This window comes from Ixodes scapularis, unplaced genomic scaffold, assembly GCF_016920785.2.
Source record: "Ixodes scapularis isolate PalLabHiFi unplaced genomic scaffold, ASM1692078v2 PGA_scaffold11__112_contigs__length_91849675, whole genome shotgun sequence".
NCBI classification, from domain to species: Eukaryota; Metazoa; Arthropoda; class Arachnida; order Ixodida; family Ixodidae; genus Ixodes; species Ixodes scapularis.
This window is the reverse complement of record NW_024609837.1, coordinates 77,948,431-77,971,775: the sequence shown is the minus strand read 5'-3', so window position 1 is coordinate 77,971,775 and position 23,345 is coordinate 77,948,431.

The following is a 23,345-nucleotide window of genomic DNA, read 5'->3' as shown; positions in this document are numbered from 1 at the left end:
GCACTCGTTTGGCGACTTTGGCCCGTAGCTGCCAGATGAAAGCCGAACTATCGGGAAGCGAAGCCTAACTTTGGCACTCGTTTGGCGACTTTGGCCCGTAGCTGCCAGATGAAAGCCGAACTATCGGGAAGCGAAGCCTAACTTGGGCACTTGTTTGGCGACTTTGGCCCGTAGCTGCCAGATGAAAGCCGAACTATCGGGAAGCGAAGCCTAACTTGGGCACTTGTTTGGCGACTTTGGCCCGTAGCTGCCGGATGAAAGCCGAACTATCGGGAAGCGAAGCCTAACTTAAGCACTCGTTTGGCGACTTTGGCCCGTAGCTGCCAGATGAAAGCCGAACTATCGGGAAGCGAAGCCTAACTTTGGCACTCGTTTGGCGACTTTGGCCCGTAGCTGCCAGATGAAAGCCGAACTATCGGGAAGCGAAGCCTAACTTTGGCACTCGTTTGGCGACTTTGGCCCGTAGCTGCCAGATGAAAGCCGAACTATCGGGAAGCGAAGCCTAACTTGGGCACTTGTTTGGCGACTTTGGCCCGTAGCTGCCAGATGAAAGCCGAACTATCGGGAAGCGAAGCCTAACTTGGGCACTTGTTTGGCGACTTTGGCCCGTAGCTGCCAGATGAAAGTCGAACTATCGGGAAGCGAAGCCTAACTTGGGCACTTGTTTGGCGACTTTGGCCCGTAGCTGCCAGATGAAAGCCGAACTATCGGGAAGCGAAGCCTAACTTTGGCACTCGTTTGGCGACTTTGGCCCGTAGCTGCCAGATGAAAGCCGAACTATCGGGAAGCGAAGCCTAACTTGGGCACTTGTTTGGCGACTTTGGCCCGTAGCTGCCAGATGAGAGCCGAACTATCGGGAAGCGAAGCCTAACTTGGGCCCTTGTTTGGCGACTTTGGCCCGTAGCTGCCAGATGAAAGCCGAACTATCGGGAAGCGAAGCCTAACTTTGGCACTCGTTTGGCGACTTTGGCCCGTAGCTGCCAGATGAAAGCCGAACTATCGGGAAGCGAAGCCTAACTTGGGCACTTGTTTGGCGACTTTGGCCCGTAGCTGCCAGATGAAAGCCATACTATCGGGAAGCGAAGCCTAACTTGGGCACTTGTTTGGCGACTTTGGCCCGTAGCTGCCAGATGAAAGCCGAACTATCGGGAAGCGAAGCCTAACTTGGGCACTTGTTTGGCGACTTTGGCCCGTAGCTGCCAGATGAAAGCAGAACTATCGGGAAGCGAAGCCTAACTTTGGCACTCGTTTGGCGACTTTGGCCCGTAGCTGCCAGATGAAAGCCGAACTATCGGGAAGCGAAGCCTAACTTGGGCACTTGTTTTGCGACTTTGGCCCGTAGCTGCCAGATGAAAGCCGAACTATCGGGAAGCGAAGCCTAACTTGGGCACTTGTTTGGCGACTTTGGCCCGTAGCTGCCAGATGAAAGCAGAACTATCGGGAAGCGGAGCCTAACTTTGGCACTCGTTTGGCGACTTTGGCCCGTAGCTGCCAGATGAAAGCCGAACTATCGGGAAGCGAAGCCTAACTTGGGCACTTGTTTGGCGACTTTGGCCCGTAGCTGCCAGATGAAAGCCGAACTATCGGGAAGCGAAGCCTAACTTGGGCACTTGTTTGGCGACTTTGGCCCGTAGCTGCCAGATGAAAGCCGAACTATCGGGAAGCGAAGCCTAACTTGGGCACTTGTTTGGCGACTTTGGCCCGTAGCTGCCAGATGAAAGCCGAACTATCGGGAAGCGAAGCCTAACGGGCACTTGTTTGGCGACTTTGGCCCGTAGCTGCCAGATTAAAGCCGAACTACCGGGAAGCGAAGCCTAACTTGGGCACTTGTTTGGCGACTGGCCCGTAGCTGCCAGATGAAAGCCGAACTATCGGGAAGCGAAGCCTAACTTGGGCACTTGTTAGGCGACTTTGGCCCGTAGCTGCCAGATGAAAGCCGAACTATCGGGAAGCGAAGCCTAACTTTGGCACTCGTTTGGCGACTGGCCCGTAGCTGCCAGATGAAAGCCGAACTATCGGGAAGCGAAGCCTAACTTGGGCACTTGTTTGGCGACTTTGGCCCGTAGCTGCCAGATGAAAGCCGAACTATCGGGAAGCGAAGCCTAACTTAAGCACTCGTTTGTCGTTTGGCGACTTTGGCCCGTAGCTGCCAGATGAAAGCCGAACTATCGGGAAGCGAAGCCCAACTTGGGCACTCGTTTGGCGACTTTGGCCCGCAGCTGCCAGATGGAAGCCGAACTATCGGGAAGCGAAGCCTAACTTGGGCACTTGTTTGGCGACTTTGGCCCGTAGCTGCCAGATGAAAGCCGAACTATCGGGAAGCGAAGCCTAACTTGGGCACTTGTTTGGCGACTTTGGCCCGTAGCTGCCAGATTAAAGCCGAACTACCGGGAAGCGAAGCCTAACTTTGGCACTCGTTTGGCGACTTTGGCCCGTAGCTGCCAGATGAAAGCCGAACTATCGGGAAGCGAAGCCTAACGGGCACTTGTTTGGCGACTTTGGCCCGTAGCTGCCAGATGAAAGCCGAACTATCGGGAAGCGAAGCCTAACTTGGGCACTTGTTTGGCGACTTTGGCCCGTAGCTGCCAGATGAAAGCCGAACTATCGGGAAGCGAAGCCTAACTTTGGCACTCGTTTGGCGACTTTGGCCCGTAGCTGCCAGATGAAAGCCGAACTATCGGGAAGCGAAGCCTAACTTTGGCACTCGTTTGGCGACTTTGGCCCGTAGCTGCCAGATGAAAGCCGAACTATCGGGAAGCGAAGCCTAACTTGGGCACTTGTTTGGCGACTTTGGCCCGTAGCTGCCAGATGAAAGCCGAACTATCGGGAAGCGAAGCCTAACTTGGGCACTTGTTTGGCGACTTTGGCCCGTAGCTGCCAGATGAAAGCCGAACTATCGGGAAGCGAAGCCTAACTTAAGCACTCGTTTGGCGACTTTGGCCCGTAGCTGCCAGATGAAAGCCGAACTATCGGGAAGCGAAGCCTAACTTTGGCACTCGTTTGGCGACTTTGGCCCGTAGCTGCCAGATGAAAGCCGAACTATCGGGAAGCGAAGCCTAACTTTGGCACTCGTTTGGCGACTTTGGCCCGTAGCTGCCAGATGAAAGCCGAACTATCGGGAAGCGAAGCCTAACTTGGGCACTTGTTTGGCGACTTTGGCCCGTAGCTGCCAGATGAAAGCCGAACTATCGGGAAGCGAAGCCTAACTTGGGCACTTGTTTGGCGACTTTGGCCCGTAGCTGCCTGATGAAAGTCGAACTATCGGGAAGCGAAGCCTAACTTGGGCACTTGTTTGGCGACTTTGGCCCGTAGCTGCCAGATGAAAGCCGAACTATCGGGAAGCGAAGCCTAACTTGGGCACTTGTTTGGCGACTTTGGCCCGTAGCTGCCGGATGAAAGCCGAACTATCGGGAAGCGAAGCCTAACTTAAGCACTCGTGTGGCGACTTTGGCCCGTAGCTGCCAGATGAAAGCCGAACTATCGGGAAGCGAAGCCTAACTTTGGCACTCGTTTGGCGACTTTGGCCCGTAGCTGCCAGATGAGAGCCGAACTATCGGGAAGCGAAGCCTAACTTGGGCCCTTGTTTGGCGACGTTGGCCCGTAGCTGCCAGATGAAAGCCGAACAATCGGGAAGCGAAGCCTAACTTTGGCACTCGTTTGGCGACTTTGGCCCGTAGCTGCCAGATGAAAGCCGAACTATCGGGAAGCGAAGCCTAACTTGGGCACTTGTTTGGCGACTTTGGCCCGTAGCTGCCAGATCAAAGCCGAACTATCGGGAAGCGAAGCCTAACTTGGGCACTTGTTTGGCGACTTTGGCCCGTAGCTGCCAGATGAAAGCCGAACTATCGGGAAGCGAAGCCTAACTTGGGCACTTGTTTGGCGACTTTGGCCCGTAGCTGCCAGATGAAAGCAGAACTATCGGGAAGCGAAGCCTAACTTTGGCACTCGTTTGGCGACTTTGGCCCGTAGCTGCCAGATGAAAGCCGAACTATCGGGAAGCGAAGCCTAACTTGGGCACTTGTTTGGCGACTTTGGCCCGTAGCTGCCAGATGAAAGCCGAACTATCGGGAAGCGAAGCCTAACTTGGGCACTTGTTTGGCCACTTTGGCCCGTAGCTGCCAGATGAAAGCAGAACTATCGGGAAGCGGAGCCTAACTTTGGCACTCGTTTGGCGACTTTGGCCCGTAGCTGCCAGATGAAAGCCGAACTATCGGGAAGCGAAGCCTAACTTGGGCACTTGTTTGGCGACTTTGGCCCGTAGCTGCCAGATGAAAGCCGAACTATCGGGAAGCGAAGCCTAACTTGGGCACTTGTTTGGCGACTTTGGCCCGTAGCTGCCAGATGAAAGCCGAACTATCGGGAAGCGAAGCCTAACTTGGGCACTTGTTTGGCGACTTTGGCCCGTAGCTGCCAGATGAAAGCCGAACTATCGGGAAGCGAAGCCTAACGGGCACTTGTTTGGCGACTTTGGCCCGTAGCTGCCAGATTAAAGCCGAACTACCGGGAAGCGAAGCCTAACTTGGGCACTTGTTTGGCGACTGGCCCGTAGCTGCCAGATGAAAGCCGAACTATCGGGAAGCGAAGCCTAACTTGGGCACTTGTTTGGCGACTTTGGCCCGTAGCTGCCAGATGAAAGCCGAACTATCGGGAAGCGAAGCCTAACTTTGGCACTCGTTTGGCGACTGGCCCGTAGCTGCCAGATGAAAGCCGAACTATCGGGAAGCGAAGCCTAACTTGGGCACTTGTTTGGCGACTTTGGCCCGTAGCTGCCAGATGAAAGCCGAACTATCGGGAAGCGAAGCCTAACTTAAGCACTCGTTTGTCGTTTGGCGACTTTGGCCCGTAGCTGCCAGATCAAAGCCGAACTATCGGGAAGCGAAGCCTAACTTTGGCACTCGTTTGGCGACTTTGGCCCGTAGCTGCCAGATGAAAGCCGAACTATCGGGAAGCGAAGCCTAACTTGGGCACTTGTTTGGCGACTTTGGCCCGTAGCTGCCAGATGAAAGCCGAACTATCGGGAAGCGAAGCCTAACTTGGGCACTTGTTTGGCGACTTTGGCCCGTAGCTGCCAGATGAAAGCCGAACTATCGGGAAGCGAAGCCTAACTTAAGCACTCGTTTGGCGACTTTGGCCCGTAGCTGCCAGATGAAAGCCGAACTATCGGGAAGCGAAGCCTAACTTTGGCACTCGTTTGGCGACTTTGGCCCGTAGCTGCCAGATGAAAGCCGAACTATCGGGAAGCGAAGCCTAACTTTGGCACTCGTTTGGCGACTTTGGCCCGTAGCTGCCAGATGAAAGCCGAACTATCGGGAAGCGAAGCCTAACTTGGGCACTTGTTTGGCGACTTTGGCCCGTAGCTGCCAGATGAAAGCCGAACTATCGGGAAGCGAAGCCTAACTTGGGCACTTGTTTGGCGACTTTGGCCCGTAGCTGCCAGATGAAAGTCGAACTATCGGGAAGCGAAGCCTAACTTGGGCACTTGTTTGGCGACTTTGGCCCGTAGCTGCCAGATGAAAGCCGAACTATCGGGAAGCGAAGCCTAACTTTGGCACTCGTTTGGCGACATTGGCCCGTAGCGGCCAGATGAAAGCCGACCTATCGGGAAGCGAAGCCTAACTTGGGCACTTGTTTGGCGACTTTGGCCCGTAGCTGCCAGATGAGAGCCGAACTATCGGTAAGCGAAGCCTAACTTGGGCCCTTGTTTGGCGACTTTGGCCCGTAGCTGCCAGATGAAAGCCGAACTATCGGGAAGCGAAGCCTAACTTTGGCACTCGTTTGGCGACTTTGGCCCGTAGCTGCCAGATAAAAGCCGAACTATCGGGAAGCGAAGCCTAACTTGGGCACTTGTTTGGCGACTTTGGCCCGTAGCTGCCAGATGAAAGCCGAACTATCGGGAAGCGAAGCCTAACTTGGGCACTTGTTTGGCGACTTTGGCCCGTAGCTGCCAGATGAAAGCCGAACTATCGGGAAGCGAAGCCTAACTTGGGCACTTGTTTGGCGACTTTGGCCCGTAGCTGCCAGATGAAAGCAGAACTATCGGGAAGCGAAGCCTAACTTTGGCACTCGTTTGGCGACTTTGGCCCGTAGCTGCCAGATGAAAGCCGAACTATCGGGAAGCGAAGCCTAACTTGGGCACTTGTTTGGCGACTTTGGCCCGTAGCTGCCAGATGAAAGCCGAACTATCGGGAAGCGAAGCCTAACTTGGGCACTTGTTTGGCGACTTTGGCCCGTAGCTGCCAGATGAAAGCAGAACTATCGGGAAGCGGAGCTTAACTTTGGCACTCGTTTGGCGACTTTGGCCCGTAGCTGCCAGATGAAAGCCGAACTATCGGGAAGCGAAGCCTAACTTGGGCACTTGTTTGGCGACTTTGGCCCGTAGCTGCCAGATGAAAGCCGAACTATCGGGAAGCGAAGCCTAACTTGGGCACTTGTTTGGCGACTTTGGCCCGTAGCTGCCAGATGAAAGCCGAACTATCGGGAAGCGAAGCCTAACTTGGGCACTTGTTTGGCGACTTTGGCCCGTAGCTGCCAGATGAAAGCCGAACTATCGGGAAGCGAAGCCTAACGGGCACTTGTTTGGCGACTTTGGCCCGTAGCTGCCAGATTAAAGCCGAACTACCGGGAAGCGAAGCCTAACTTGGGCACTTGTTTGGCGACTGGCCCGTAGCTGCCAGATGAAAGCCGAACTATCGGGAAGCGAAGCCTAACTTGGGCACCTGTTTGGCGACTTTGGCCCGTAGCTGCCAGATGAAAGCCGAACTATCGGGAAGCGAAGCCTAACTTTGGCACTCGTTTGGCGACTGGCCCGTAGCTGCCAGATGAAAGCCGAACTATCGGGAAGCGAAGCCTAACTTGGGCACTTGTTTGGCGACTTTGGCCCGTAGCTGCCAGATGAAAGCCGAACTATCGGGAAGCGAAGCCTAACTTAAGCACTCGTTTGTCGTTTGGCGACTTTGGCCCGTAGCTGCCAGATGAAAGCCGAACTATCGGGAAGCGAAGCCCAACTTGGGCACTCGTTTGGCGACTTTGGCCCGCAGCTGCCAGATGGAAGCCGAACTATCGGGAAGCGAAGCCTAACTTGGGCACTTGTTTGGCGACTTTGGCCCGTAGCTGCCAGATGAAAGCCGAACTATCGGGAAGCGAAGCCTAACTTGGGCACTTGTTTGGCGACTTTGGCCCGTAGCTGCCAGATTAAAGCCGAACTACCGGGAAGCGAAGCCTAACTTTGGCACTCGTTTGGCGACTTTGGCCCGTAGCTGCCAGATGAAAGCCGAACTATCGGGAAGCGAAGCCTAACGGGCACTTGTTTGGCGACTTTGGCCCGTAGCTGCCAGATGAAAGCCGAACTATCGGGAAGCGAAGCCTAACTTGGGCACTTCTTTGGCGACTTTGGCCCGTAGCTGCCAGATGAAAGCCGAACTATCGGGAAGCGAAGCCTAACTTTGGCACTCGTTTGGCGACTTTGGCCCGTAGCTGCCAGATGAAAGCCGAACTATCGGGAAGCGAAGCCTAACTTTGGCACTCGTTTGGCGACTTCGGCCCGTAGCTGCCAGATGAAAGCCGAACTATCGGGAAGCGAAGCCTAACTTGGGCACTTGTTTGGCGACTTTGGCCCGTAGCTGCCAGATGAAAGCCGAACTATCGGGAAGCGAAGCCTAACTTGGGCACTTGTTTGGCGACTTTGGCCCGTAGCTGCCAGATGAAAGCCGAACTATCGGGAAGCGAAGCCTAACTTAAGCACTCGTTTGGCGACTTTGGCCCGTAGCTGCCAGATGAAAGCCGAACTATCGGGAAGCGAAGCCTAACTTTGGCACTCGTTTGGCGACTTTGGCCCGCAGCTGCCAGATGAAAGCCGAACTATCGGGAAGCGAAGCCTAACTTTGGCACTCGTTTGGCGACTTTGGCCCGTAGCTGCCAGATGAAAGCCGAACTATCGGGAAGCGAAGCCTAACTTGGGCACTTGTTTGGCGACTTTGGCCCGTAGCTGCCAGATGAAAGCCGAACTATCGGGAAGCGAAGCCTAACTTGGGCACTTGTTTGGCGACTTTGGCCCGTAGCTGCCAGATGAAAGTCGAACTATCGGGAAGCGAAGCCTAACTTGGGCACTTGTTTGGCGACTTTGGCCCGTAGCTGCCAGATGAAAGCCGAACTATCGGGAAGCGAAGCCTAACTTTGGCACTCGTTTGGCGACTTTGGCCCGTAGCTGCCAGATGAAAGCCGAACTATCGGGAAGCGAAGCCTAACTTGGGCACTTGTTTGGCGACTTTGGCCCGTAGCTGCCAGATGAGAGCCGAACTATCGGGAAGCGAAGCCTAACTTGGGCCCTTGTTTGGCGACTTTGGCCCGTAGCTGCCAGATGAAAGCCGAACTATCGGGAAGCGAAGCCTAACTTTGGCACTCGTTTGGCGACTTTGGCCCGTAGCTGCCAGATGAAAGCCGAACTATCGGGAAGCGAAGCCTAACTTGGGCACTTGTTTGGCGACTTTGGCCCGTAGCTGCCAGATGAAAGCCGAACTATCGGGAAGCGAAGCCTAACTTTGGCACTCGTTTGGCGACTTTGGCCCGTAGCTGCCAGATCAAAGCCGAACTATCGGGAAGCGAAGCCTAACTTGGGCACTTGTTTGGCGACTGGCCCGTAGCTGCCTGATGAAAGCCGAACTATCGGTAAGCGAAGCCTAACTTTGGCACTCGTTTGGCGACTTTGGCCCGTAGCTGCCAGATGAAAGCCGAACTATCGGGAAGCGAAGCCTAACTTGGGCACTTGTTTGGCGACTTTGGCCCGTAGCTGCCAGATGAAAGCCGAACTATGGGGAAGCGAAGCCTAACTTTGGCACTCGTTTGGCTACTTTGGCCCGTAGCTGCCAGATGAAAGCCGAACTATCGGGAAGCGAAGCCTAACTTGGGCACTTGTTTGGCGACTTTGGCCCGTAGCTGCCAGATGAAAGCCGAACTTTCGGGAAGCGAAGCCTAACTTGGGCACTTGTTTGGCGACTTTGGCCCGTAGCTGCCAGATGAAAGCCGAACTATCGGGAAGCGAAGCCTAACTTTGGCACTCGTTTGGCGACTTTGGCCCGTAGCTGCCAGATGAAAGCCGAACTATCGGGAAGCGAAGCCTAACTTGGGCACTTGTTTGGCGACTTTGGCCCGTAGCTGCCAGATGAAAGCCGAACTATCGGGAAGCGAAGCCTAACTTTGGCACTCGTTTGGCGACTTTGGCCCGTAGCTGCCAGATGAAAGCCGAACTATCGGGAAGCGAAGCCTAACTTGGGCACTCGTTTGGCGACTTTGGCCCGTAGCTGCCAGATGAAAGCCGAACTATCGGGAAGTGAAGCCTAACTTGGGCACTTGTTTGGCGACTTTGGCCCGTAGCTGCCAGATGAAAGCCGAACTATCGGGAAGCGAAGCCTAACTTGGGCACTTGTTTGGCGACTTTGGCCCGTAGCTGCCAGATGAAAGCCGAACTATCGGGAAGCGAAGCCTAACTTGGGCACTTGTTTGGCGACTTTGGCCCGTAGCTGCCAGATGAAAGCCGAACTACCGGGAAGCGAAGCCTAACTTGGGCACTTGTTTGGCGACTTTGGCCCGTAGCTGCCAGATGAAAGCCGAACTATCGGGAAGCGAAGCCTAACTTGGGCACTCGTTTGGCGACTTTGGCCCGTAGCTGCCAGATGAAAGCCGAACTATCGGGAAGCCAAGCCTAACTTGGGCACTTGTTTGGCGACTTTGGCCCGTAGCTGCCAGATGAAAGCCGAACTATCGGGAAGCGAAGCCTAACTTGGGCACTTGTTTGGCGACTTTGGCCCGTAGCTGCCAGATGAAAGCCGAACTATCGGGAAGCGAAGCCTAACTTGGGCACTTGTTTGGCGACTTTGGCCCGTAGCTGCCAGATGAAAGCCGAACTATCGGGAAGCGAAGCCTAACTTTGGCACTCGTTTGGCGACTTTGGCCCGTAGCTGCCAGATGAAAGCCGAACTATCGGGAAGCGAAGCCTAACTTGGGCACTTGTTTGGCGACTTTGGCCCGTAGCTGCCAGATGAAAGCCGAACTATCGGGAAGCGAAGCCTAACTTGGGCACTTGTTTGACGACTTTGGCCCGTAGCTGCCAGATGAAAGCCGAACTATCGGGAAGCGAAGCCTAACTTTGGCACTCGTTTGGCGACTTTGGCCCGTAGCTGCCAGATGAAAGCCGAACTATCGGGAAGCGAAGCCTAACTTGGGCACTTGTTTGGCGACTTTGGCCCGTAGCTGCCAGATGAGAGCCGAACTATCGGGAAGCGAAGCCTAACTTGGGCCCTTGTTTGGCGACTTTGGCCCGTAGCTGCCAGATGAAAGCCGAACTATCGGGAAGCGAAGCCTAACTTTGGCACTCGTTTGGCGACTTTGGCCCGTAGCTGCCAGATGAAAGCCGAACTATCGGGAAGCGAAGCCTAACTTGGGCACTTGTTTGGCGACTTTGGCCCGTAGCTGCCAGATGAAAGCCGAACTATCGGGAAGCGAAGCCTAACTTTGGCACTCGTTTGGCGACTTTGGCCCGTAGCTGCCAGATCAAAGCCGAACTATCGGGAAGCGAAGCCTAACTTGGGCACTTGTTTGGCGACTGGCCCGTAGCTGCCTGATGAAAGCCGAACTATCGGTAAGCGAAGCCTAACTTTGGCACTCGTTTGGCGACTTTGGCCCGTAGCTGCCAGATGAAAGCCGAACTATCGGGAAGCGAAGCCTAACTTGGGCACTTGTTTGGCGACTTTGGCCCGTAGCTGCCAGATCAAAGCCGAACTATGGGGAAGCGAAGCCTAACTTTGGCACTCGTTTGGCTACTTTGGCCCGTAGCTGCCAGATGAAAGCCGAACTATCGGGAAGCGAAGCCTAACTTGGGCACTTGTTTGGCGACTTTGGCCCGTAGCTGCCAGATGAAAGCCGAACTATCGGGAAGCGAAGCCTAACTTGGGCACTTGTTTGGCGACTTTGGCCCGTAGCTGCCAGATGAAAGCCGAACTATCGGGAAGCGAAGCCTAACTTTGGCACTCGTTTGGCGACTTTGGCCCGTAGCTGCCAGATGAAAGCCGAACTATCGGGAAGCGAAGCCTAACTTGGGCACTTGTTTGGCGACTTTGGCCCGTAGCTGCCAGATTAAAGCCGAACTACCGGGAAGCGAAGCCTAACTTTGGCACTCGTTTGGCGACTTTGGCCCGTAGCTGCCAGATGAAAGCCGAACTATCGGGAAGCGAAGCCTAACGGGCACTTGTTTGGCGACTTTGGCCCGTAGCTGCCAGATGAAAGCCGAACTATCGGGAAGCGAAGCCTAACTTGGGCACTTGTTTGGCGACTTTGGCCCGTAGCTGCCAGATGAAAGCCGAACTATCGGGAAGCGAAGCCTAACTTTGGCACTCGTTTGGCGACTTTGGCCCGTAGCTGCCAGATGAAAGCCGAACTATCGGGAAGCGAAGCCTAACTTTGGCACTCGTTTGGCGACTTTGGCCCGTAGCTGCCAGATGAAAGCCGAACTATCGGGAAGCGAAGCCTAACTTGGGCACTTGTTTGGCGACTTTGGCCCGTAGCTGCCAGATGAAAGCCGAACTATCGGGAAGCGAAGCCTAACTTGGGCACTTGTTTGGCGACTTTGGCCCGTAGCTGCCAGATGAAAGCCGAACTATCGGGAAGCGAAGCCTAACTTAAGCACTCGTTTGGCGACTTTGGCCCGTAGCTGCCAGATGAAAGCCGAACTATCGGGAAGCGAAGCCTAACTTTGGCACTCGTTTGGCGACTTTGGCCCGTAGCTGCCAGATGAAAGCCGAACTATCGGGAAGCGAAGCCTAACTTTGGCACTCGTTTGGCGACTTTGGCCCGTAGCTGCCAGATGAAAGCCGAACTATCGGGAAGCGAAGCCTAACTTGGGCACTTGTTTGGCGACTTTGGCCCGTAGCTGCCAGATGAAAGCCGAACTATCGGGAAGCGAAGCCTAACTTGGGCACTTGTTTGGCGACTTTGGCCCGTAGCTGCCAGATGAAAGTCGAACTATCGGGAAGCGAAGCCTAACTTGGGCACTTGTTTGGCGACTTTGGCCCGTAGCTGCCAGATGAAAGCCGAACTATCGGGAAGCGAAGCCTAACTTGGGCACTTGTTTGGCGACTTTGGCCCGTAGCTGCCGGATGAAAGCCGAACTATCGGGAAGCGAAGCCTAACTTAAGCACTCGTTTGGCGACTTTGGCCCGTAGCTGCCAGATGAAAGCCGAACTATCGGGAAGCGAAGCCTAACTTTGGCACTCGTTTGGCGACTTTGGCCCGTAGCTGCCAGATGAGAGCCGAACTATCGGGAAGCGAAGCCTAACTTGGGCCCTTGTTTGGCGACGTTGGCCCGTAGCTGCCAGATGAAAGCCGAACTATCGGGAAGCGAAGCCTAACTTTGGCACTCGTTTGGCGACTTTGGCCCGTAGCTGCCAGATGAAAGCCGAACTATCGGGAAGCGAAGCCTAACTTGGGCACTTGTTTGGCGACTTTGGCCCGTAGTTGCCAGATCAAAGCCGAACTATCGGGAAGCGAAGCCTAACTTGGGCACTTGTTTGGCGACTTTGGCCCGTAGCTGCCAGATGAAAGCCGAACTATCGGGAAGCGAAGCCTAACTTGGGCACTTGTTTGGCGACTTTGGCCCGTAGCTGCCAGATGAAAGCAGAACTATCGGGAAGCGAAGCCTAACTTTGGCACTCGTTTGGCGACTTTGGCCCGTAGCTGCCAGATGAAAGCCGAACTATCGGGAAGCGAAGCCTAACTTGGGCACTTGTTTGGCGACTTTGGCCCGTAGCTGCCAGATGAAAGCCGAACTATCGGGAAGCGAAGCCTAACTTGGGCACTTGTTTGGCCACTTTGGCCCGTAGCTGCCAGATGAAAGCAGAACTATCGGGAAGCGGAGCCTAACTTTGGCACTCGTTTGGCGACTTTGGCCCGTAGCTGCCAGATGAAAGCCGAACTATCGGGAAGCGAAGCCTAACTTGGGCACTTGTTTGGCGACTTTGGCCCGTAGCTGCCAGATGAAAGCCGAACTATCGGGAAGCGAAGCCTAACTTGGGCACTTGTTTGGCGACTTTGGCCCGTAGCTGCCAGATGAAAGCCGAACTATCGGGAAGCGAAGCCTAACTTGGGCACTTGTTTGGCGACTTTGGCCCGTAGCTGCCAGATGAAAGCCGAACTATCGGGAAGCGAAGCCTAACGGGCACTTGTTTGGCGACTTTGGCCCGTAGCTGCCAGATTAAAGCCGAACTACCGGGAAGCGAAGCCTAACTTGGGCACTATTTTGGCGACTGGCCCGTAGCTGCCAGATGAAAGCCGAACTATCGGGAAGCGAAGCCTAACTTGGGCACTTGTTTGGCGACTTTGGCCCGTAGCTGCCAGATGAAAGCCGAACTATCGGGAAGCGAAGCCTAACTTTGGCACTCGTTTGGCGACTGGCCCGTAGCTGCCAGATGAAAGCCGAACTATCGGGAAGCGAAGCCTAACTTGGGCACTTGTTTGGCGACTTTGGCCCGTAGCTGCCAGATGAAAGCCGAACTATCGGGAAGCGAAGCCTAACTTAAGCACTCGTTTGTCGTTTGGCGACTTTGGCCCGTAGCTGCCAGATGAAAGCCGAACTATCGGGAAGCGAAGCCTAACTTTGGCACTCGTTTGGCGACTTTGGCCCGTAGCTGCCAGATGAAAGCCGAACTATCGGGAAGCGAAGCCTAACTTGGGCACTTGTTTGGCGACTTTGGCCCGTAGCTGCCAGATGAAAGCCGAACTATCGGGAAGCGAAGCCTAACTTGGGCACTTGTTTGGCGACTTTGGCCCGTAGCTGCCAGATGAAAGCCGAACTATCGGGAAGCGAAGCCTAACTTAAGCACTCGTTTGGCGACTTTGGCCCGTAGCTGCCAGATGAAAGCCGAACTATCGGGAAGCGAAGCCTAACTTTGGCACTCGTTTGGCGACTTTGGCCCGTAGCTGCCAGATGAAAGCCGAACTATCGGGAAGCGAAGCCTAACTTTGGCACTCGTTTGGCGACTTTGGCCCGTAGCTGCCAGATGAAAGCCGAACTATCGGGAAGCGAAGCCTAACTTGGGCACTTGTTTGGCGACTTTGGCCCGTAGCTGCCAGATGAAAGCCGAACTATCGGGAAGCGAAGCCTAACTTGGGCACTTGTTTGGCGACTTTGGCCCGTAGCTGCCAGATGAAAGTCGAACTATCGGGAAGCGAAGCCTAACTTGGGCACTTGTTTGGCGACTTTGGCCCGTAGCTGCCAGATGAAAGCCGAACTATCGGGAAGCGAAGCCTAACTTTGGCACTCGTTTGGCGACATTGGCCCGTAGCTGCCAGATGAAAGCCGACCTATCGGGAAGCGAAGCCTAACTTGGGCACTTGTTTGGCGACTTTGGCCCGTAGCTGCCAGATGAGAGCCGAACTATCGGTAAGCGAAGCCTAACTTGGGCCCTTGTTTGGCGACTTTGGCCCGTAGCTGCCAGATGAAAGCCGAACTATCGGGAAGCGAAGCCTAACTTTGGCACTCGTTTGGCGACTTTGGCCCGTAGCTGCCAGATGAAAGCCGAACTATCGGGAAGCGAAGCCTAACTTGGGCACTTGTTTGGCGACTTTGGCCCGTAGCTGCCAGATGAAAGCCGAACTATCGGGAAGCGAAGCCTAACTTGGGCACTTGTTTGGCGACTTTGGCCCGTAGCTGCCAGATGAAAGCCGAACTATCGGGAAGCGAAGCCTAACTTGGGCACTTGTTTGGCGACTTTGGCCCGTAGCTGCCAGATGAAAGCAGAACTATCGGGAAGCGAAGCCTAACTTTGGCACTCGTTTGGCGACTTTGGCCCGTAGCTGCCAGATGAAAGCCGAACTATCGGGAAGCGAAGCCTAACTTGGGCACTTGTTTGACGACTTTGGCCCGTAGCTGCCAGATGAAAGCCGAACTATCGGGAAGCGAAGCCTAACTTGGGCACTTGTTTGGCGACTTTGGCCCGTAGCTGCCAGATGAAAGCAGAACTATCGGGAAGCGGAGCCTAACTTTGGCACTCGTTTGGCGACTTTGGCCCGTAGCTGCCAGATGAAAGCCGAACTATCGGGAAGCGAAGCCTAACTTGGGCACTTGTTTGGCGACTTTGGCCCGTAGCTGCCAGATGAAAGCCGAACTATCGGGAAGCGAAGCCTAACTTGGGCACTTGTTTGGCGACTTTGGCCCGTAGCTGCCAGATGAAAGCCGAACTATCGGGAAGCGAAGCCTAACTTGGGCACTTGTTTGGCGACTTTGGCCCGTAGCTGCCAGATGAAAGCCGAACTATCGGGAAGCGAAGCCTAACGGGCACTTGTTTGGCGACTTTGGCCCGTAGCTGCCAGATTAAAGCCGAACTACCGGGAAGCGAAGCCTAACTTGGGCACATGTTTGGCGACTGGCCCGTAGCTGCCAGATGAAAGCCGAACTATCGGGAAGCGAAGCCTAACTTGGGCACCTGTTTGGCGACTTTGGCCCGTAGCTGCCAGATGAAAGCCGAACTATCGGGAAGCGAAGCCTAACTTTGGCACTCGTTTGGCGACTGGCCCGTAGCTGCCAGATGAAAGCCGAACTATCGGGAAGCGAAGCCTAACTTGGGCACTTGTTTGGCGACTTTGGCCCGTAGCTGCCAGATGAAAGCCGAACTATCGGGAAGCGAAGCCTAACTTAAGCACTCGTTTGTCGTTTGGCGACTTTGGCCCGTAGCTGCCAGATGAAAGCCGAACTATCGGGAAGCGAAGCCCAACTTGGGCACTCGTTTGGCGACTTTGGCCCGCAGCTGCCAGATGGAAGCCGAACTATCGGGAAGCGAAGCCTAACTTGGGCACTTGTTTGGCGACTTTGGCCCGTAGCTGCCAGATGAAAGCCGAACTATCGGGAAGCGAAGCCTAACTTGGGCACTTGTTTGGCGACTTTGGCCCGTAGCTGCCAGATTAAAGCCGAACTACCGGGAAGCGAAGCCTAACTTTGGCACTCGTTTGGCGACTTTGGCCCGTAGCTGCCAGATGAAAGCCGAACTATCGGGAAGCGAAGCCTAACGGGCACTTGTTTGGCGACTTTGGCCCGTAGCTGCCAGATGAAAGCCGAACTATCGGGAAGCGAAGCCTAACTTGGGCACTTCTTTGGCGACTTTGGCCCGTAGCTGCCAGATGAAAGCCGAACTATCGGGAAGCGAAGCCTAACTTTGGCACTCGTTTGGCGACTTTGGCCCGTAGCTGCCAGATGAAAGCCGAACTATCGGGAAGCGAAGCCTAACTTTGGCACTCGTTTGGCGACTTCGGCCCGTAGCTGCCAGATGAAAGCCGAACTATCGGGAAGCGAAGCCTAACTTGGGCACTTGTTTGGCGACTTTGGCCCGTAGCTGCCAGATGAAAGCCGAACTATCGGGAAGCGAAGCCTAACTTGGGCACTTGTTTGGCGACTTTGGCCCGTAGCTGCCAGATGAAAGCCGAACTATCGGGAAGCGAAGCCTAACTTAAGCACTCGTTTGGCGACTTTGGCCCGTAGCTGCCAGATGAAAGCCGAACTATCGGGAAGCGAAGCCTAACTTTGGCACTCGTTTGGCGACTTTGGCCCGTAGCTGCCAGATGAAAGCCGAACTATCGGGAAGCGAAGCCTAACTTTGGCACTCGTTTGGCGACTTTGGCCCGTAGCTGCCAGATGAAAGCCGAACTATCGGGAAGCGAAGCCTAACTTGGGCACTTGTTTGGCGACTTTGGCCCGTAGCTGCCAGATGAAAGCCGAACTATCGGGAAGCGAAGCCTAACTTGGGCACTTGTTTGGCGACTTTGGCCCGTAGCTGCCAGATGAAAGTCGAACTATCGGGAAGCGAAGCCTAACTTGGGCACTTGTTTGGCGACTTTGGCCCGTAGCTGCCAGATGAAAGCCGAACTATCGGGAAGCGAAGCCTAACTTTGGCACTCGTTTGGCGACTTTGGCCCGTAGCTGCCAGATGAAAGCCGAACTATCGGGAAGCGAAGCCTAACTTGGGCACTTGTTTGGCGACTTTGGCCCGTAGCTGCCAGATGAGAGCCGAACTATCGGGAAGCGAAGCCTAACTTGGGCCCTTGTTTGGCGACTTTGGCCCGTAGCTGCCAGATGAAAGCCGAACTATCGGGAAGCGAAGCCTAACTTGGGCACTTGTTTGGCGACTTTGGCCCGTAGCTGCCAGATGAAAGCCGAACTATCGGGAAGCGAAGCCTAACTTGGGCACTTGTTTGGCGACTTTGGCCCGTAGCTGCCAGATGAAAGCCGAACTATCGGGAAGCGAAGCCTAACTTGGGCACTTGTTTGGCGACTTTGGCCCGTAGCTGCCAGATGAAAGCAGAACTATCGGGAAGCGAAGCCTAACTTTGGCACTCGTTTGGCGACTTTGGCCCGTAGCTGCCAGATGAAAGCCGAACTATCGGGAAGCGAAGCCTAACTTGGGCACTTGTTTGGCGACTTTGGCCCGTAGCTGCCAGATGAAAGCCGAACTATCGGGAAGCGAAGCCTAACTTGGGCACTTGTTTGGCGACTTTGGCCCGTAGCTGCCAGATGAAAGCAGAACTATCGGGAAGCGGAGCCTAACTTTGGCACTCGTTTGGCGACTTTGGCCCGTAGCTGCCAGATGAAAGCCGAACTATCGGGAAGCGAAGCCTAACTTGGGCACTGGTTTGGCGACTTTGGCCCGTAGCTGCCAGATGAAAGCCGAACTATCGGGAAGCGAAGCCTAACTTGGGCACTTGTTTGGCGACTTTGGCCCGTAGCTGCCAGATGAAAGCCGAACTATCGGGAAGCGAAGCCTAACTTGGGCACTTGTTTGGCGACTTTGGCCCGTAGCTGCCAGATGAAAGCCGAACTATCGGGAAGCGAAGCCTAACGGGCACTTGTTTGGCGACTTTGGCCCGTAGCTGCCAGATTAAAGCCGAACTACCGGGAAGCGAAGCCTAACTTGGGCACTTGTTTGGCGACTGGCCCGTAGCTGCCAGATGAAAGCCGAACTATCGGGAAGCGAAGCCTAACTTGGGCACCTGTTTGGCGACTTTGGCCCGTAGCTGCCAGATGAAAGCCGAACTATCGGGAAGCGAAGCCTAACTTTGGCACTCGTTTGGCGACTGGCCCGTAGCTGCCAGATGAAAGCCGAACTATCGGGAAGCGAAGCCTAACTTGGGCACTTGTTTGGCGACTTTGGCCCGTAGCTGCCAGATGAAAGCCGAACTATCGGGAAGCGAAGCCTAACTTAAGCACTCGTTTGTCGTTTGGCGACTTTGGCCCGTAGCTGCCAGATGAAAGCCGAACTATCGGGAAGCGAAGCCCAACTTGGGCACTCGTTTGGCGACTTTGGCCCGCAGCTGCCAGATGGAAGCCGAACTATCGGGAAGCGAAGCCTAACTTGGGCACTTGTTTGGCGACTTTGGCCCGTAGCTGCCAGATGAAAGCCGAACTATCGGGAAGCGAAGCCTAACTTGGGCACTTGTTTGGCGACTTTGGCCCGTAGCTGCCAGATTAAAGCCGAACTACCGGGAAGCGAAGCCTAACTTTGGCACTCGTTTGGCGACTTTGGCCCGTAGCTGCCAGATGAAAGCCGAACTATCGGGAAGCGAAGCCTAACGGGCACTTGTTTGGCGACTTTGGCCCGTAGCTGCCAGATGAAAGCCGAACTATCGGGAAGCGAAGCCTAACTTGCGCACTTCTTTGGCGACTTTGGCCCGTAGCTGCCAGATGAAAGCCGAACTATCGGGAAGCGAAGCCTAACTTTGGCACTCGTTTGGCGACTTTGGCCCGTAGCTGCCAGATGAAAGCCGAACTATCGGGAAGCGAAGCCTAACTTTGGCACTCGTTTGGCGACTTCGGCCCGTAGCTGCCAGATGAAAGCCGAACTATCGGGAAGCGAAGCCTAACTTGGGCACTTGTTTGGCGACTTTGGCCCGTAGCTGCCAGATGAAAGCCGAACTATCGGGAAGCGAAGCCTAACTTGGGCACTTGTTTGGCGACTTTGGCCCGTAGCTGCCAGATGAAAGCCGAACTATCGGGAAGCGAAGCCTAACTTAAGCACTCGTTTGGCGACTTTGGCCCGTAGCTGCCAGATGAAAGCCGAACTATCGGGAAGCGAAGCCTAACTTTGGCACTCGTTTGGCGACTTTGGCCCGTAGCTGCCAGATGAAAGCCGAACTATCGGGAAGCGAAGCCTAACTTTGGCACTCGTTTGGCGACTTTGGCCCGTAGCTGCCAGATGAAAGCCGAACTATCGGGAAGCGAAGCCTAACTTGGGCACTTGTTTGGCGACTTTGGCCCGTAGCTGCCAGATGAAAGCCGAACTATCGGGAAGCGAAGCCTAACTTGGGCACTTGTTTGGCGACTTTGGCCCGTAGCTGCCAGATGAAAGTCGAACTATCGGGAAGCGAAGCCTAACTTGGGCACTTGTTTGGCGACTTTGGCCCGTAGCTGCCAGATGAAAGCCGAACTATCGGGAAGCGAAGCCTAACTTTGGCACTCGTTTGGCGACTTTGGCCCGTAGCTGCCAGATGAAAGCCGAACTATCGGGAAGCGAAGCCTAACTTGGGCACTTGTTTGGCGACTTTGGCCCGTAGCTGCCAGATGAGAGCCGAACTATCGGGAAGCGAAGCCTAACTTGGGCCCTTGTTTGGCGACTTTGGCCCGTAGCTGCCAGATGAAAGCCGAACTATCGGGAAGCGAAGCCTAACTTTGGCACTCGTTTGGCGACTTTGGCCCGTAGCTGCCAGATGAAAGCCGAACTATCGGGAAGCGAAGCCTAACTTGGGCACTTGTTTGGCGACTTTGGCCCGTAGCTGCCAGATGAAAGCCGAACTATCGGGAAGCGAAGCCTAACTTTGGCACTCGTTTGGCGACTTTGGCCCGTAGCTGCCAGATCAAAGCCGAACTATCGGGAAGCGAAGCCTAACTTGGGCACTTGTTTCGCGACTGGCCCGTAGCTGCCTGATGAAAGCCGAACTATCGGTAAGCGAAGCCTAACTTTGGCACTCGTTTGGCGACTTTGGCCCGTAGCTGCCAGATGAAAGCCGAACTATCGGGAAGCGAAGCCTAACTTGGGCACTTGTTTGGCGACTTTGGCCCGTAGCTGCCAGATGAAAGCCGAACTATGGGGAAGCGAAGCCTAACTTTGGCACTCGTTTGGCTACTTTGGCCCGTAGCTGCCAGATGAAAGCCGAACTATCGGGAAGCGAAGCCTAACTTGGGCACTTGTTTGGCGACTTTGGCCCGTAGCTGCCAGATGAAAGCCGAACTTTCGGGAAGCGAAGCCTAACTTGGGCACTTGTTTGGCGACTTTGGCCCGTAGCTGCCAGATGAAAGCCGAACTATCGGGAAGCGAAGCCTAACTTTGGCACTCGTTTGGCGACTTTGGCCCGTAGCTGCCAGATGAAAGCCGAACTATCGGGAAGCGAAGCCTAACTTTGGCACTCGTTTGGCGACTTCGGCCCGTAGCTGCCAGATGAAAGCCGAACTATCGGGAAGCGAAGCCTAACTTGGGCACTTGTTTGGCGACTTTGGCCCGTAGCTGCCAGATGAAAGCCGAACTATCGGGAAGCGAAGCCTAACTTGGGCACTTGTTTGGCGACTTTGGCCCGTAGCTGCCAGATGAAAGCCGAACTATCGGGAAGCGAAGCCTAACTTAAGCACTCGTTTGGCGACTTTGGCCCGTAGCTGCCAGATGAAAGCCGAACTATCGGGAAGCGAAGCCTAACTTTGGCACTCGTTTGGCGACTTTGGCCCGTAGCTGCCAGATGAAAGCCGAACTATCGGGAAGCGAAGCCTAACTTTGGCACTCGTTTGGCGACTTTGGCCCGTAGCTGCCAGATGAAAGCCGAACTATCGGGAAGCGAAGCCTAACTTGGGCACTTGTTTGGCGACTTTGGCCCGTAGCTGCCAGATGAAAGCCGAACTATCGGGAAGCGAAGCCTAACTTGGGCACTTGTTTGGCGACTTTGGCCCGTAGCTGCCAGATGAAAGTCGAACTATCGGGAAGCGAAGCCTAACTTGGGCACTTGTTTGGCGACTTTGGCCCGTAGCTGCCAGATGAAAGCCGAACTATCGGGAAGCGAAGCCTAACTTTGGCACTCGTTTGGCGACTTTGGCCCGTAGCTGCCAGATGAAAGCCGAACTATCGGGAAGCGAAGCCTAACTTGGGCACTTGTTTGGCGACTTTGGCCCGTAGCTGCCAGATGAGAGCCGAACTATCGGGAAGCGAAGCCTAACTTGGGCCCTTGTTTGGCGACTTTGGCCCGTAGCTGCCAGATGAAAGCCGAACTATCGGGAAGCGAAGCCTAACTTTGGCACTCGTTTGGCGACTTTGGCCCGTAGCTGCCAGATGAAAGCCGAACTATCGGGAAGCGAAGCCTAACTTGGGCACTTGTTTGGCGACTTTGGCCCGTAGCTGCCAGATGAAAGCCGAACTATCGGGAAGCGAAGCCTAACTTTGGCACTCGTTTGGCGACTTTGGCCCGTAGCTGCCAGATCAAAGCCGAACTATCGGGAAGCGAAGCCTAACTTGGGCACTTGTTTGGCGACTGGCCCGTAGCTGCCTGATGAAAGCCGAACTATCGGTAAGCGAAGCCTAACTTTGGCACTCGTTTGGCGACTTTGGCCCGTAGCTGCCAGATGAAAGCCGAACTATCGGGAAGCGAAGCCTAACTTGGGCACTTGTTTGGCGACTTTGGCCCGTAGCTGCCAGATGAAAACCGAACTATGGGGAAGCGAAGCCTAACTTTGGCACTCGTTTGGCTACTTTGGCCCGTAGCTGCCAGATGAAAGCCGAACTATCGGGAAGCGAAGCCTAACTTGGGCACTTGTTTGGCGACTTTGGCCCGTAGCTGCCAGATGAAAGCCGAACTTTCGGGAAGCGAAGCCTAACTTGGGCACTTGTTTGGCGACTTTGGCCCGTAGCTGCCAGATGAAAGCCGAACTATCGGGAAGCGAAGCCTAACTTGGGCACTTGTTTGGCGACTTTGGCCCGTAGCTGCCAGATGAAAACCGAACTATGGGGAAGCGAAGCCTAACTTTGGCACTCGTTTGGCGACTTTGGCCCGTAGCTGCCAGATGAAAGCCGAACTATCGGGAAGCCAAGCCTAACTTGGGCACTTGTTTGGCGACTTTGGCCCGTAGCTGCCAGATGAAAGCCGAACTATCGGGAAGCGAAGCCTAACTTGGGCACTTGTTTGGCGACTTTGGCCCGTAGCTGCCAGATGAAAGCCGAACTATCGGGAAGCGAAGCCTAACTTGGGCACTTGTTTGGCGACTTTGGCCCGTAGCTGCCAGATGAAAGCCGAACTATCGGGAAGCGAAGCCTAACTTTGGCACTCGTTTGGCGACTTTGGCCCGTAGCTGCCAGATGAAAGCCGAACTATCGGGAAGCGAAGCCTAACTTGGGCACTTGTTTGGCGACTTTGGCCCGTAGCTGCCAGATGAAAGCCGAACTATCGGGAAGCGAAGCCTAACTTGGGCACTTGTTTGACGACTTTGGCCCGTAGCTGCCAGATGAAAGCCGAACTATCGGGAAGCGAAGCCTAACTTTGGCACTCCTTTGGCGACTTTGGCCCGTAGCTGCCAGATGAAAGCCGAACTATCGGGAAGCGAAGCCTAACTTGGGCACTCGTTTGGCGACTTTGGCCCGTAGCTGCCAGATGAAAGCCGAACTATCGGGAAGCGAAGCCTAACTTGGGCACTTTTTTGGCGACTTTGGCCCGTAGCTGCCAGATGAAAGCCGAACTGTCGGGAAGCGAAGCCTAACTTGGGCACTTGTTTGGCGACTTTGGCCCGTAGCTGCCAGATGAAAGCCGAACTACCGGGAAGCGAAGCCTAACTTGGGCACTTGTTTGGCGACTTTGGCCCGTAGCAGCCAGATGAAAGCCGAACTATCGGGAAGCGAAGCCTAACTTGGGCACTCGTTTGGCGACTTTGTCCCGTAGCTGCCAGATGAAAGCGAACTATCGGGAAGCGAAGCCTAACTTTGGCACTCGTTTGGCGACTTTGGCCCGTAGCTGCCAGATGAAAGCCGAACTATCGGGAAGCGAAGCCTAACTTGGGCACTCGTTTGGCGACTTTGGCCCGTAGCTGCCAGATGAAAGCCGAACTATCGGGAAGCGAAGCCTAACTTGGGCACTTGTTTGGCGACTTTGGCCCGTAGCTGCCAGATGAAAGCCGAACTATCGGGAAGCGAAGCCTAACTTGGGCACTTGTTTGACGACTTTGGCCCGTAGCTGCCAGATGAAAGCCGAACTATCGGGAAGCGAAGCCTAACTTGGGCACTTGTTTGGCGACTTTGGCCCGTAGCTGCCAGATGAAAGCCGAACTACCGGGAAGCGAAGCCTAACTT